Source organism: Kogia breviceps, chromosome 12, assembly GCF_026419965.1.
Source record: "Kogia breviceps isolate mKogBre1 chromosome 12, mKogBre1 haplotype 1, whole genome shotgun sequence".
In the NCBI taxonomy this organism is placed as follows: domain Eukaryota; kingdom Metazoa; phylum Chordata; class Mammalia; order Artiodactyla; family Physeteridae; genus Kogia; species Kogia breviceps.
The window spans coordinates 102,596,738-102,609,942 of record NC_081321.1 but is presented as its reverse complement, the minus strand read 5'-3'; positions in this window follow the sequence as shown (position 1 = coordinate 102,609,942).

Genomic DNA, 13,205 nt, shown 5'->3' with positions numbered 1-13,205 from the left:
TCGCGTGCTGGGAGGGGGCCATGTGTATGAGTGTCCTCTCTGTGCAGCCGGCACAGAGTTGCTTAGCAACTTCCCTGTGGGCAGTGCTGGGATGAAATGAGGACCAGGAGATGCCACGGACCTCCTGAACCCTTGTTCATCCCAAGTGATGAGGTGAGTAGGCGGGTGCTGGCCACTGGGCTGCGTGAGGGAGGCCCCACGGGCATCTCTTGTGTCTTCCACCTGACACCACAGAGGCCTCCCCAGGATAGAGCAGAGGGCCTGCCTGGGGCAGGTGGGAGCTCCTGGTGACCCTGCGGGGGACATGAAAGGGACGGACCAGGCAGGAGAGGGTGGGAGCCCAGGCAGAGCCATGGGGCTCGGGGCCGAGGGGTCCTTTCTGGGTCTGAGCTGGGAGTGGACGTGCAGGTGGTGAGTGTGATCCAGGAAAGCTGCCCTGGTGACATGAGGCTGAACGTGCTTCAGTGACAAGCCTGCCGGGTGATCCCAGAACAGGACAGTGAGACGGATCCTGTTAGAAGAAGGTGAGTGAGTCCCCCCAGGAGGAGGCTCTGTGCGCTGGCCCCGGGAGGGGGTGAAGAGAACGGGCGTGGAACCTGCGTGGGGGGGGTATTCCCCCTGGGTGGGCGGCGGGTGCAGACCCCACTCCGTGGTCCCACAGCTGTGCTTCTGGCTGGATTACCTGGCTTCTCGGAGCCTCAGCTTCCTGGTCTGCTCATGGGGTGGTGGTAGCACGGACTGACTAGTAATTTGCTCAGAACCGGGTAGGAAGGGGTCTAGTGGAAATTCCACAGAACACGGTCAGTATGGGAATCGCAGGCCCTGCTTCCCGCAGGTCTGTCTTCAGGGTCAGGCGAGCAAATCCGAGCAGACTTGCAGCAGAGCCGGGGGAGGGGCTCCGTTTGGTGGGTCCCCCTGTTTCCTGAATCTCGGAAGGAGCAGCTCCAGCGGGCAGTGGCAGCTTCATGCCACACCTGGAAGCATCCAGACCTCAAGGCCCAGCAGCCCCCGAGCCCTGTGTCTGGGCCCCCGGGAGGCAGACGGGACAGGCCGGCGTCCTCCTTGCCTTCTTTCTGCCCAGAACATTCGAGGTCCAGGCTGTCACTGGGGAGAAGCAGGGATGGGGGTGTTCCATGTGGGAAGAGGACACGGAGCAGTGTGTGTAACGTGGGTCTGTGGGGCACGGGCTCTGGGAGGTGCAGACGGGGGGCCTGAGGAAGCAGGGCGGGGCCGGGGGTCCTGGAGTGGGTGTGAGCTGTGCCTGTGCTGGGCCTCAGACTCCGCGGGGCTTCCCTCCCCTGGTCACTGGGAGGAGGGGCCGAGCAGCGTTGGTGGAGGGACCCTCGCGTCCCAGGCCCTGGCAGCCTCGGCCCTTCAGGCTCGGGGTCGGGGAGCCCGAGGACTGCAGGTGCAGCTGTGCCCACAGGGAGGCCTGCAGGGGCCGAGCAGGAAGCACCGGGTGGTCTCGCCTGTGCGGAAGCTTCCGAGCCGGTGTCCGGGGGGAGCTCTCACCTCGCACGTGGGTTTCGAGTCCACAGCTCAGATCACCTTCCAGCCGCCTGCTTTGTTTTCTAGACACAAAGTCCTAATATCTCCTGTGTCTCCTGCCCGTGAGAAGGCACGTCTGATCTGGCACCAGGTGCTGCCTCTGGTCCCTCCAGACTGGACGCCCGGCAGCCAGTGTCACCGCGTCACGACTGTCAGGGGGTGTCAGGCGTTGGGGGACGAGAGCACAGGGTGCAGGCCCACGAGGGGCCGTGCCGTCCGCGGAGCCGGTGCTGTGGCTGTACGTGTTCCCTCCCCGACCCCGCGGGCAGAGAGCACCGCCCCCTTCCAGACTGCTACCAAGTGAAGTCACGTGGCCCCTGCTCGGCCCCGGCCTGGCGAGGCGCTCTGCCTCGGCGGGGAAGCTTTCCTCTTTCCATGGGGGTGCAAGTAGGCAAATAACAAAACCAAAGCTGAGACCAGCACAGCACAGGCTCTGTTCAGTGGCCAGAGAATGCAGAAGCGGTAACTAAGTTCACAGATCACCTTCTCGCCCTCCTGGAGAGAGTGCTTTAGTTTTAAAGAGTAAAGACAAAGGGAGGAGGAGTGAGGCTAATGATGGGGTGAAGAGGCCTTCCGGGGAAGGGGCGGGGCTTTTTCCAAGGGGGTGGGGCACCACCTCCTTTTACCCGTTTCTGGTCGTTCATGTCCAGTCACGGCCACCGGTGGCTGTGTCACTGAATATGCTGATATAGTAAATTCAACACGTGATGAGACTCGGGGTCTGTTGCAGGTCACATTCGTTGCCATCTTGGTCCCAGCTGGCTCCATCTGTTTGTTTGTAGCTTCCTTTCTTATCTCTGGACCCCTTAACTTAAATACTTAGGTGAACTCCTGCTGAAGGTGGGGGTGGAGGACAGCCCTGTGAAAGGTGGGAGCACGGGTTCTGAGCAGGGCCTGCAGCAACTCTGACAATAGAGGCGGAGCCTGAGACGGGCGGTCAGTCTGACGCCCTCACTGGGGCCTGTGGTCGGCTTGCGGAGGTGGTCAGCCGGGGCACGTGTCAGGGAAGGTTCTCGGTGTTTACGCAGAAGATGTGAACGTGGGCCCAGATGCAGAGCTGCCTGCGGACGCTGCTACAGAAACCCTGATTCTTTCCTGAGAAAAGTGGTGGGGGGCATTCAGGCAACAGGGCAAACTGCTTGCTCTGGATGTTCCTGTGGGGAAGTGGGTGCATAGCAACAGGGGCTCAGCCTGCATAACCCCAGAAGCCCTCCCAGGACAGCTCCAGAACCGCTTCTGGAATGGCAAGGAGAAGTGGGTCTTCCACCCGCTAGACGTGGAGGAGAGGGCTGGGGTCTGCAGGGCCGCCCTCACCTTCAGGGACCGGCTGGGAGGCTCACAGGACTCGGCACATGCTCGTGGCTTGTGTGCTCACAGCTGAGATGGGTCACAGCACACAGTGGGGATGCAGGGAGGGAGGGCCCCTGCTCCGGTCACCTCATGACCCTTCATGCCCCCTCCTTCCCTCGAGGGGCTCTAGGGTGTCTCTTCCCCCAGCCACAAAGGGCAGAACCACGACAGTTACCCGCACCCCCGTGTCCCCAGGGAAGCTCATCAGAGGCTTGGCACCCGGCTGGGGGCTGGTCACGTGGTGTTCTCTGCCCTCACCCTCCAAAATGCCGGTGCCCAGAAGGGGAGCCGGGGTTCAGCATGAACCACGTGGTTTGTGCACACAGCACAGGCGCAGGGGGCTGCCCCTAACGGGAGGTGGGAGGGCTTAGATCAGGGCAGGGACCTGCTCACCAGCTGCATTAGCTTCCTGGGGCAGCTGTGACAAACGACCACAGACGGAGGCTCAGGGCAACAGAAACCCGTCCTCTCTCAGTCCTGCAGACCAGACGTCTGAGGTCAAGGTGTCCCAGGGCCGCGCTCCCCCCGGAGGCTCCAGGGGAGGGTCCTGCCTGCCTCTTCCAGCTTCTGGGGGCTCCAGGCGTCCCTGGGCTTGTGGCTGCATCCCTCCCATCTCTACCTCCATTTTCACATGGTGCCTCCTGTGTGTCTGTGTCTCTCCTCTGGTCTCTTAGAGGGACACTGTCACTGATTTAGGGCCACCCTGATCCAAGATGACCTCATCTTCAGATCCGTAACTAATTATACCTGCAAAGACCCTACTTCCAAATACGGTTCCATTCTCAGATTCTGGGGGGCATGATGTGGACATAACTTCTGGGGGCCCCCATTCAACCCACTGTAGCACCCAGTTCCCAGACGCCAGCCGACCTTCCTCAGGACAGCATCAGGCTGGTGCTGTTCTGTGTTTCTGCACGGAGTTGTCTCTTATTTCTTGTGGTAACAGTGGGGTTGGGTGGGGGGCGCTTCTGGCTGACCTCCCGGTCACTCCAGGGACCACGCTGACGTGTCCTTCCCGGGAGGGTGCGAGCACGGCCAGGGCTCCCTGGGAATGCTCCACACCGACCGCTCGGTGGTCAGACACCTGCATGGGCTGGACCGGGCCCCGGACCTCTGCACCTTCTACCACATCCACAGCCTGGTGGGCTCTGTGCAGGCCTCGGACCAGGAGGTGCGAACCGGCAGGATCGGTGGGAGCCCTCCTGCCTGTCATGTGGCCTCCAGCCCACCACAGACCCTCCAGTCCTGCCATGGACACCCCCATCGCATTATCCCCCAAGAGGGCTTCTGGGAGGGGTGAAACTTGACCATGAAGAAGACAGGGCAGGCCCTAAGTGCAGCAGGTGAGGGCAAGGACTGGGGGTGCTTGGCTCTTTGTCCCCCAAAGACCCAGAATGTGGGCTCTGACTTGATGGGTCCACCTCCACCTGGGCTCACCTGGGGGGTCGCTGCAGGGAGTGTGTCCTTGGGTGATTTTCCAACTCTCCCCACCCCCAGCTCCACCCCCTGGGCCCCCCTGGCCCCATTAATAGTCTTTAAATAGTGTCTCTCACCCGTCAGGCCTGCGTGGGAGATTTTAGTATTGTGTGGGAGTCAGCGACCAGCGCCCATGGGTCCTGGGTGTCTTGGGAGGGGTGGGAGCCTCGCTCTCACGTTCCTGCCCCAGGGCACCTGGGGTCGGGGCAGCAAACCCAGGCTCTGTTCTGGCAGAAGCTCCCTCTCTGTGAGCAAGTCTTCCCCCGCCCCCGTTATCCTCACTGGAGGCTCTGGAGGCCACAGCATCGGGGCACCTCCAGCACCAGGACCCCACCCTAGGGAGCTTCTCAAGAGAAGGGACCAGGCCTGGGGGCAGAGGGGAGGAGGGGGCCGGCCTCTTCGGGATCCCCGGGGCTAGATGCCTCCTACAAAGGAGGGCCTTGGACTCAGCTTAACTACCACCCGGGTCTCCTACCCCCTCCCCTGGGAGGGGGTCCTTCAGATTCCAGGGCCCCAAGATCCTCCCCACCGACCTCTGACCCCAACTGCAGAGCTGGGGACCCAGAGACCCCCTCCCCGGCTTCTTTTTTCTTGGAGGCTCCCAGATTCCCCGAAGCTGTTATACCCAGGGTTTATTATGCTGAACATGCAAGTTAAAATCAGCGAGGACGGAGGCAACAAGCAGGGGCCAGCCTCCTCGGCTGTGGCCGCCCAGGGAAGCCCACCTGAGTCCTGAAGTGCAGGGTTTATTGGGGTCTGTCTCGTCCATGTGGGGACCGCCATGTGCCTGACCTTGGCCTCCAGCCCCCGGGGGCGACTCAGGAAGCCCCACCGTGTATCACGCCGTCAGCACAGACAGGCCTGGAGCGAGGCCCACGGAGCACGGACACTCCCGTCGGACTCAAGGTGACCTCTGGAGCCAGGACAGAGGCCCGGCCTCTCTGTGGGCAGGTGAACCCACACCGCACGGGCCCTGGTGCGGTGCCCGTTCCGTGGGGTCAGCTGGGTGCACGCGGGTCAGCCAGTGTCTGTGTCTCAGCCTGTGACCGCTGACCACACTGTCCTGCTCTGCTCACAAGAGCGAGGCCAATGGAGGGACAGCGGGGGTGGGCACAAAGCCGGGTCGGGGTCAGGCTGGGTGAGAAAGGGCCAAGGAGCGAGAACAATGCTGCCCTTGCCTGGTGAGCCGAGCGCCGACGTCCGCCCTGTGGGCAGCCCCTCTCCCCAGGTCCCGAGGCAAGGCTGCCTTTCCTGCACCCTGGGGCAGGGTCATGCCTGTGTATACAGCAGGACGCACAGCCGTGCACGCAGCAGGCCCGGTGCCCGCCCTGGGAGTGTACCTGGGGGCTTGGTGAGGGTGGACCATCCCGACAGGACCTGGGCCGAGCCCGGGGAGGATGGAGGGGAGAAGCGTTTGGGAGCCTCTGCAGGGGGTCCTCACCTGTCTGCACAGGGGGCCTGAGGACACCGAGCGGGGGTGGGCAGGCGGGGAGCCCAGTCCTGGGTCATCCCTGAGGCTGACGAGGGGTGTGGAGCTGGGCGTGGTGGCGGTGGGGCAGAGGGGCTGATCGCAGGACCCTGTGGAGACAGGGCACCCGAGGCAGCGGGGAAGATGGAGACCGTGACCGACGCAGGACGGAGACACCAGCAGGCGGCGCTGCAGGCGCGGGATCAGGGCTGCTCCCCGCAGGGCGGCCCCCGAGCCCCGCACCGCTGGAAACCCCGCGGCGTCCGGACAGAACCCCAGAGGATGGGGGGCCGGAGGGTCGGGAAGAGTTTGGAAAAGTCACCCCATCTCCACATGTCCTGGGGGAGGGGTCCCCGCTCCAGCCTCGTTCCTTACACTCTCCCCAACTGGGGAGTCCGCACACTCAACAGCCGCTCGTGCACGGCTTGGAATTTGTCGGGAGGATGAGGGGGAAGGGGGGACAGGAATGAAAAACGAGCTCCCCGTGCTTGGACAGCACATGCCACTCTAATTTCCAATCAGGAAGAGGAATTTCCCAAAGGCTCAGGCTGCCCCTGTAACCAGAATGGGGCTTGAAGCAATCCTGCTACTTGGTGGCCGGTTCCAGAAACAAGTTGAAGACAGGTGCTCAGGGGCACCGCGATCCGCAAGGCCTGCAGGGGTGTAAATGACAACTATCGGGGAAAACGTCTCGGGGTCAGTAACTGAAAAGGACTTGAAGACGAGGCAGAATTGCAGGAACCGGACTGCAAGAGGTAGATTGGACTCGCCGTTACAGCACATGAAAGCTGCTCAACATTGCCTATGATGCAGTTGGCCAAAGAGGGCGTACAGGCTGAAACCCACACACCCTTTGTAGCCAACCAAACATGCGGGAAATACAAATCAACACTACAAAGATGTATCGCTTTGCCCCAGTCACAATGGTCATCCTCACAAAGCGTAAAAACAAGAAATGGAGGAGAGGACGTGGAGAAAAGGGAACCCTGCTACGCTGATGGTGGGAATGTCAATTGCTAACAGCCGCGCTGGAGAAGGTATGATGTTTCCTAAAAATTCTAAAACATAGAGCTATAGGGACTTCCCTGGTGGCACAGTGGTTAAGACTCCAACTGCCATTGCAGAGGACATGGGTTCGAGCCCTGGTGTGGAAAGATAACACGTGCCGTGGAGCAACTAAGCCCGTGTGCCACAACTACTGAGCCTGTGCTCTAGAGCCCGTGAGCCACAACTACTGAAGCCCAATGCCTAGAGCCTGTGCTCCACAAGAAGAGAAGCCACTGCAATGAGAAGCCCACACACTTCAATGAAGAGTAGCCCCAACTTGCTGCAACTAGGGAAACCCCGTGCGCAATAACAAAGACCCACACAGGCAAAAATAAATAATTAATTAATTTTTAAAAATAGAGCTACAGAGCATACAGCACTTCCACTCCTGGGTATATATCTCGGGATAACCATAAATCCACAGGACACAGGCACTTCAAGTATTAGTGCAGCCCTTTTACAGGAGCCTTGACTTGGAAACAATATAAATGTCCTTCGAAGGAAAAAATGGATAAAGAAAATATGTACTTCTGTACAATGGACTATTACTCAGCCATGAAATCAATGACATAAGGCCAGTTGTAGCAACTCAGATGGACTTAGGTACTATCATTCTAAGTGTCATAAGTTAGACACAAAAAGACACTTAGCATAAGATATCACTTATAGGTGGAATCTAAAAATGACTACACATGAACTAAATTACAAAACAGAAACAGAGTCACACATTTAGAAAACAAACTTATGGCTGCTAAAGGGGAAAGGTGGGGTGGGGTGAGGCATAAACCAGAGGGTTGAAATTAGCACAGATACCTTCCAAAGACCAAAGAGGTAATCGACAAGACCTACTCTATAGCTCAAAGAACTGGACTCAGGACACTCTAGTCACCAGAAAAGAATATATACGACTGGTAAGAATCTGGAAAAAAAATTATGGATGTCCCTCTGTAAGTGAATCAAGTGGATGTGCAGCAGCAAGAAAGACAGCATTGAAAATCAGATACACTCCGTTATAAAAATAAATTACAAAAAAAAAAACACAGAGAGAAACTGTTACAAAATTCGATCAGGGGCTGTGATGCACCCTGGATTGACCACATTTAGACCCACAGCTGGATGGGCCCTAAGGCTGGACACTCGTGGGGCTGAGAGGCTTGGTGAGGATAAGTCAACAAATGCAGCCCCTTTACAGTAATACTTCCTGGTCCCCATTCCATGGATCCCAAATCTCCAGCTGCAGGGGACCCTTCATACAGCTAAAACATGCATGGGACACCCAGAGGATGGTACACCGTCGGATCGGGAAGAGTTTGGGAAAGGCACCTCATCTCATCTCCTGGTGCTCGGGTTCCCCCCTCCAGCCTCTCTCCTAAAAATCTCCCCACTAGGGGAAGTAAGTACCTTCAACATCCTGTTTCGCACAGTTTTGAATTTGTCCGGAGGATGAAGCGGAAGTGGGGGAAACAATGAGAGACAAGCCCTAGGTGTTTGGACAGGCAAATGCCACTCTAAATTCCAATTAGGAAGAGGAATTGACCAAAGGCTACCTTGCCCCTGGAACCAGAATAGGGCTTGAAGCAATCCTGCTGTTTTGTGGACAGTTCCCAAAAAAGCAAGTTGAAAAATGGAGCTCAGGGGCACTGCAATTCACAATCCTGTAGGATTGTAAAAGATTCCTAACATCAAAAAAGGCCTTGAGGTAAGTCATGAAAAAGGACTTGAAAGCAAGGCAGGAGTGCAGGAACGGGATTTCAAGAGGTAGATGGGACTTGCCACTAAAGCACATGGAAAGGGTCAGAACTTCTCCAACGATGCCTTTGGCCAAAAAGGGCGTATGCGTTTTTCCTGAATATATTCAGGAAAATATTCATTGGCCAACCAATGAAGCGGGTAATGCAAATCAACACTACAAAGAGGTATCACTTTGAATCAGAAAAAAGGGCCATCCTCACAAAGGGTAAAAACCAGATATGCAGTACAGGCTATGGAGAACAGGGAGCCTTGTTACGCTGAAGGGCGGGATGTAAATTGCCAACGGCCACTCTGGAGAAGTGTATGGTGTTTCCTAAAACATCTAAAAAACAAACAAACAAAAAAAAACATCTAAAAAACAGAGCTACAAAGCATACGGCACTTCCACTCATGGGTCACTCATGGGCGTATATCTTGGAAAAACCAAAACTCCACGGGACGCAGGCACCCAAACGTTTACTGCTGCTATGTTTACGAAAGCCTCGACTTGGGTACAACGTAAAAGTCCTTGGAAGGAAAAAATGGATAAAGAAGATTTGGTACTTATGCACAATGGAATATTACTCAGCCCTGAAATCAATGAAATAAGGACAGTTGCAGCAACACGGGGGGACTTATGTATGGTCATTGAGAGTGAAATAAGTTAAACAGCAAAAGAAACTTAGAAGATATCACTTATAGAGGGAATCTAAAAATTGCCACACATGAACTGAATTACAAACAGAACACAATCACACATTTACAAAACACACTTATGGCTGCTTAAGGGGAAATGTGTGGTGCAGTGATGCATAAACCAGGAGGTTGACATTGGCACAGATACCGTTGCATAAACCAATAATGTAATCGACAAGACCAACTCATTGCTCAAGAAACGGGACTCAGCACACTCTATTCACAGAAAAATATATATATCTGACTACTAGAAACTAGAAAAGAATTTATTGATGTCTCTCTGTAAGTGAATCAAGTGGATGTACAGCACCAAGAACACAGCATTGAAACTCAGCTACATTCCATTATACAAATAAAGTACAAAAATAAAAAAACAGTGAGAGAGAGAGGAATTGTTACAAAATTTGATCAGGGGCTGTGATACAACTGACCTGACCACATCTAACCCACAGCTGGCTGGGACGTAAGACTGGACACCATAACCCTAAACCTTAAACCCTAAACCCTAAACCTAACCCTAACCCAAACCTAACCCTAACCCTACCCTAACACTAATCCTAGCCCTAAACCCTAAACCTAGCCCTAACCCAACACTAGCCCTAACCCTAAACCCTAAACTTAACCCTAACCCTAACCCTAACCCAACACTAACCTTAACCCTAACCCTAACCCAACCCTAAGCCTAACCCTAACCCCTAACCCCTAACCAAGTTCACAAGTAAACTTCTCACCCACCTGGAGAGGGTGATTTAATTTTAAAGAGTAAAGACACACTCAGCTCAGTAATTGGCCACGGGGGCTTGAGGGGCCAAGGCTAACCTGAGCTGGAGGAACATGGATGCCTGCCTGGATGCTCAGAGGCCAAGGGCTGTTCTGAGACCTGCTTGTACACCCATGAAGATGGAACAAAGGATCCATCCAGTCCCAGGAGGGCCCCACCAGCCCTCAAGAACACAGCACCGGACTTCCCTGGTGGCGCAGTGGTTAAGAATCTACCTGCCAATGCAGGGGACACAGGTTTGAGCCCTGGTCCAGGAAGATCCCACATGCCACGGAGCAACTAAGCCCGTGTGCCACAACTACTGAGCCTGAGCTCTAAAGCCCGCGAGCCACAACTACTGAGCCTGCACTCTAGAACCCGTGAGCCAGAACTGCTGAAGCCCACATGCCTAGAGCCTTTGCTCTGCAACGAGAAGCCACTGCAATGAGAAGCTCCCACTCACCGCAACTAGAGAAAGCCTCCGCGCAGCAATGAAGACCCAACACAGCCAAAAATTAATTAATTAATTAATTTTTTTAAAAAATAGGCAGCATCTGGGGGCTGACAGATTGATGCACCGAGTCTTATGTAAACACACACACGTCTACTTAGTATCCTGCATGTCAGGGCCACGCTGGACCTGGGGCTGCCCAGACAGGGTGCGGCCTGCATCACCCTTCCCAGGAGGGAGGGTGGAGGGAAATCCTGCATGACCTCTGAGGCCCTAAGAACCCTTGACTAAGGCTTAGCTCAATTTGAAACAGTGAGTGACCAGAGCAAACATTTCACTCACCCATCAATCAGAATCCAGGCCTGGAGGAGCAGAAAACAACAGCCTAGCTCAACCTTGAAGCGAATCCTGACACTGATCCTGACCCTAAACTCTGCTCCTGACCCTAAGCCCTGACCTAACCTTAGCCCTAGCCCGTACCCTAAACCTGTACCTTACCCTAACCCATACTCTACCCGTATCCTACCTGTACCCCAATTCTAACCCATACCCTAACACCCAGTCTAACACAGAACGCTAACACCCTGAGACCAAAACCATAAACCTTAACCAATAAGCGAAACCATAACCATAACCAAACCATAAACCATAAAGTATATTCGTTAACCATACCCATAAATAATTCATAACCATAAACCATACCATAAAACGTAAACCCTAACAGCAACCATAAACCATACACAGCCCCAGCCCTCACACCAGTCCCAGCCCTAATACTAACCCTCCAAACCACTTACACCAAGCCAAATCTAATCATATTATACAAATACATCTTAAAAAAGAAAACTAGGGAATTCTCTGGTGGCCCAGTGGTTAGGACTCCGTGCTTTCACTGCCAAGGGCTCGGGTTTGATCCCTGACTGGGGAACTAAGATCCCACAAGTCATGGGATGTGGCCAAAGTAAATAAATAAATAAAATGAAATAAAACCACTATTTTAAAAAAGGGATTTAAAAATAAAGAAAAAAAGAAAACTACCCCAATATAACTTATAAATATGAATGTAAAAATCTATCACAATATAAGAGCAACATGAAACCAACAGAACTTTAAATGGGTAATGCCATAAGCAAGTATCTCTACACCAGAAATTCCAGGTTGCTCAACATATTAAAAGTAAGCAATGTATTAAACCACAATAATGGTGTGAAGTAAAAACACATAATCATGTCAATTAATGCCAAAAAAATCTGCAATGAAAATCCAGTGTTATTTCGTGATAAACACTCAAGAAAGCAGGACTAAAAGGAAATTTGTTCCATATGTTAAAGAGTAGTACAAAAAGCCACAGCAAACATCGTGCGCAACGTTAAAGACGGAAAGATTTACTCCTGAAATCAGGAACAAGGCCAGGAAGCTGGCCTTCCTCACCGTTACTCAGTGGTGTACTGGAAGTTCTACCCAGAACCTTGAGGAAAAAATTAAAGGCATCCGTGGGTGAACGGAAAAACTAAAACTGTGTCTCTTCACAGAGCATAGGTCACATCATCTTATATATAAAACTACCTATATTCAGCAAAGAAATTATTTGAGCTAATCAGCTAATTAAGCAAAGTTATAGAACAAAATATCAATTCATGAAAATCTATCTTATATGTATACTCTAGCAAAAAATAATCTGAAAAAGAATTTATGAAAACAATTCCATTTTTAATAATGTCAACATCAATATTTAGGAGTATATTTAATCAAGGTACAAGACTTGTTTTATGTATGTAAAGCTGTATGTTTGAAGTTACTGGAAAGTAAATTACTTTTCAAAACATCATGTATGTCAACAGCACGCCAGAAAAGCAGAGAAAACATCAGACTTCCATGTAGAAGCCAAGCTTTACCCAGATCCAGTTCACCCAAAGTCCACATGTCATTTCGAGGCACTGTGGGAGGTTATATTAGGAGCCACTGTCCTCCGTGTTGTGGACGACCTGGACATGGTAGAAACAGTGGGATTTTGGAATTCCAATTTTCCACTTCATTCCACAAAAAAACTATTAGAACTAATAAATGAATTCAGTAAAGTTGCAAAATCAATACACAGAAATCAGTTGCGTTTCTAAACACTAATAATGAACCATCAGAAAGAGAAAGAAAGCAACCCTATTTACAGTTGCATCAGAAAGAACAAAATACCTGGGAATAAAGTTAACCAAGGATGTGAAAGACCTGCACACTGAAAACTTTAAGACATTGATGAAGAAATCGAAAAACACACCAATAAGTGGAAAGACATCCTGTTCTCAGGGAATGGAACAATTGATATTGTTAAAATATCCATTCTACCCAAAGCAATGGACACAGTGAATGCAATCCCTCCCAAAATTCCATGGTATTTTCCCCCCAAATAGAGCAAATCCTCCTAATATCTGTGTGGAACCACAAAGCATCCCAAAGAGCCAAAGCAACGCTGAGAAAAGAGAACGGGCTGGAGGCATCCCCCTCCCTGACTTCACACTTCATCACGAAGCTACAGTCACCAAAACAGTGTGGAACTGGCTCAGAACAGGCGCAGGGACCAGAGGGACCGGACAGAGAGCCCAGAATTCAACCCACACGGACGGGGTCGGTTACTTTACGACAAAGGGACCAAGGACACACCAAGGAGCACGACAGTCCCCACA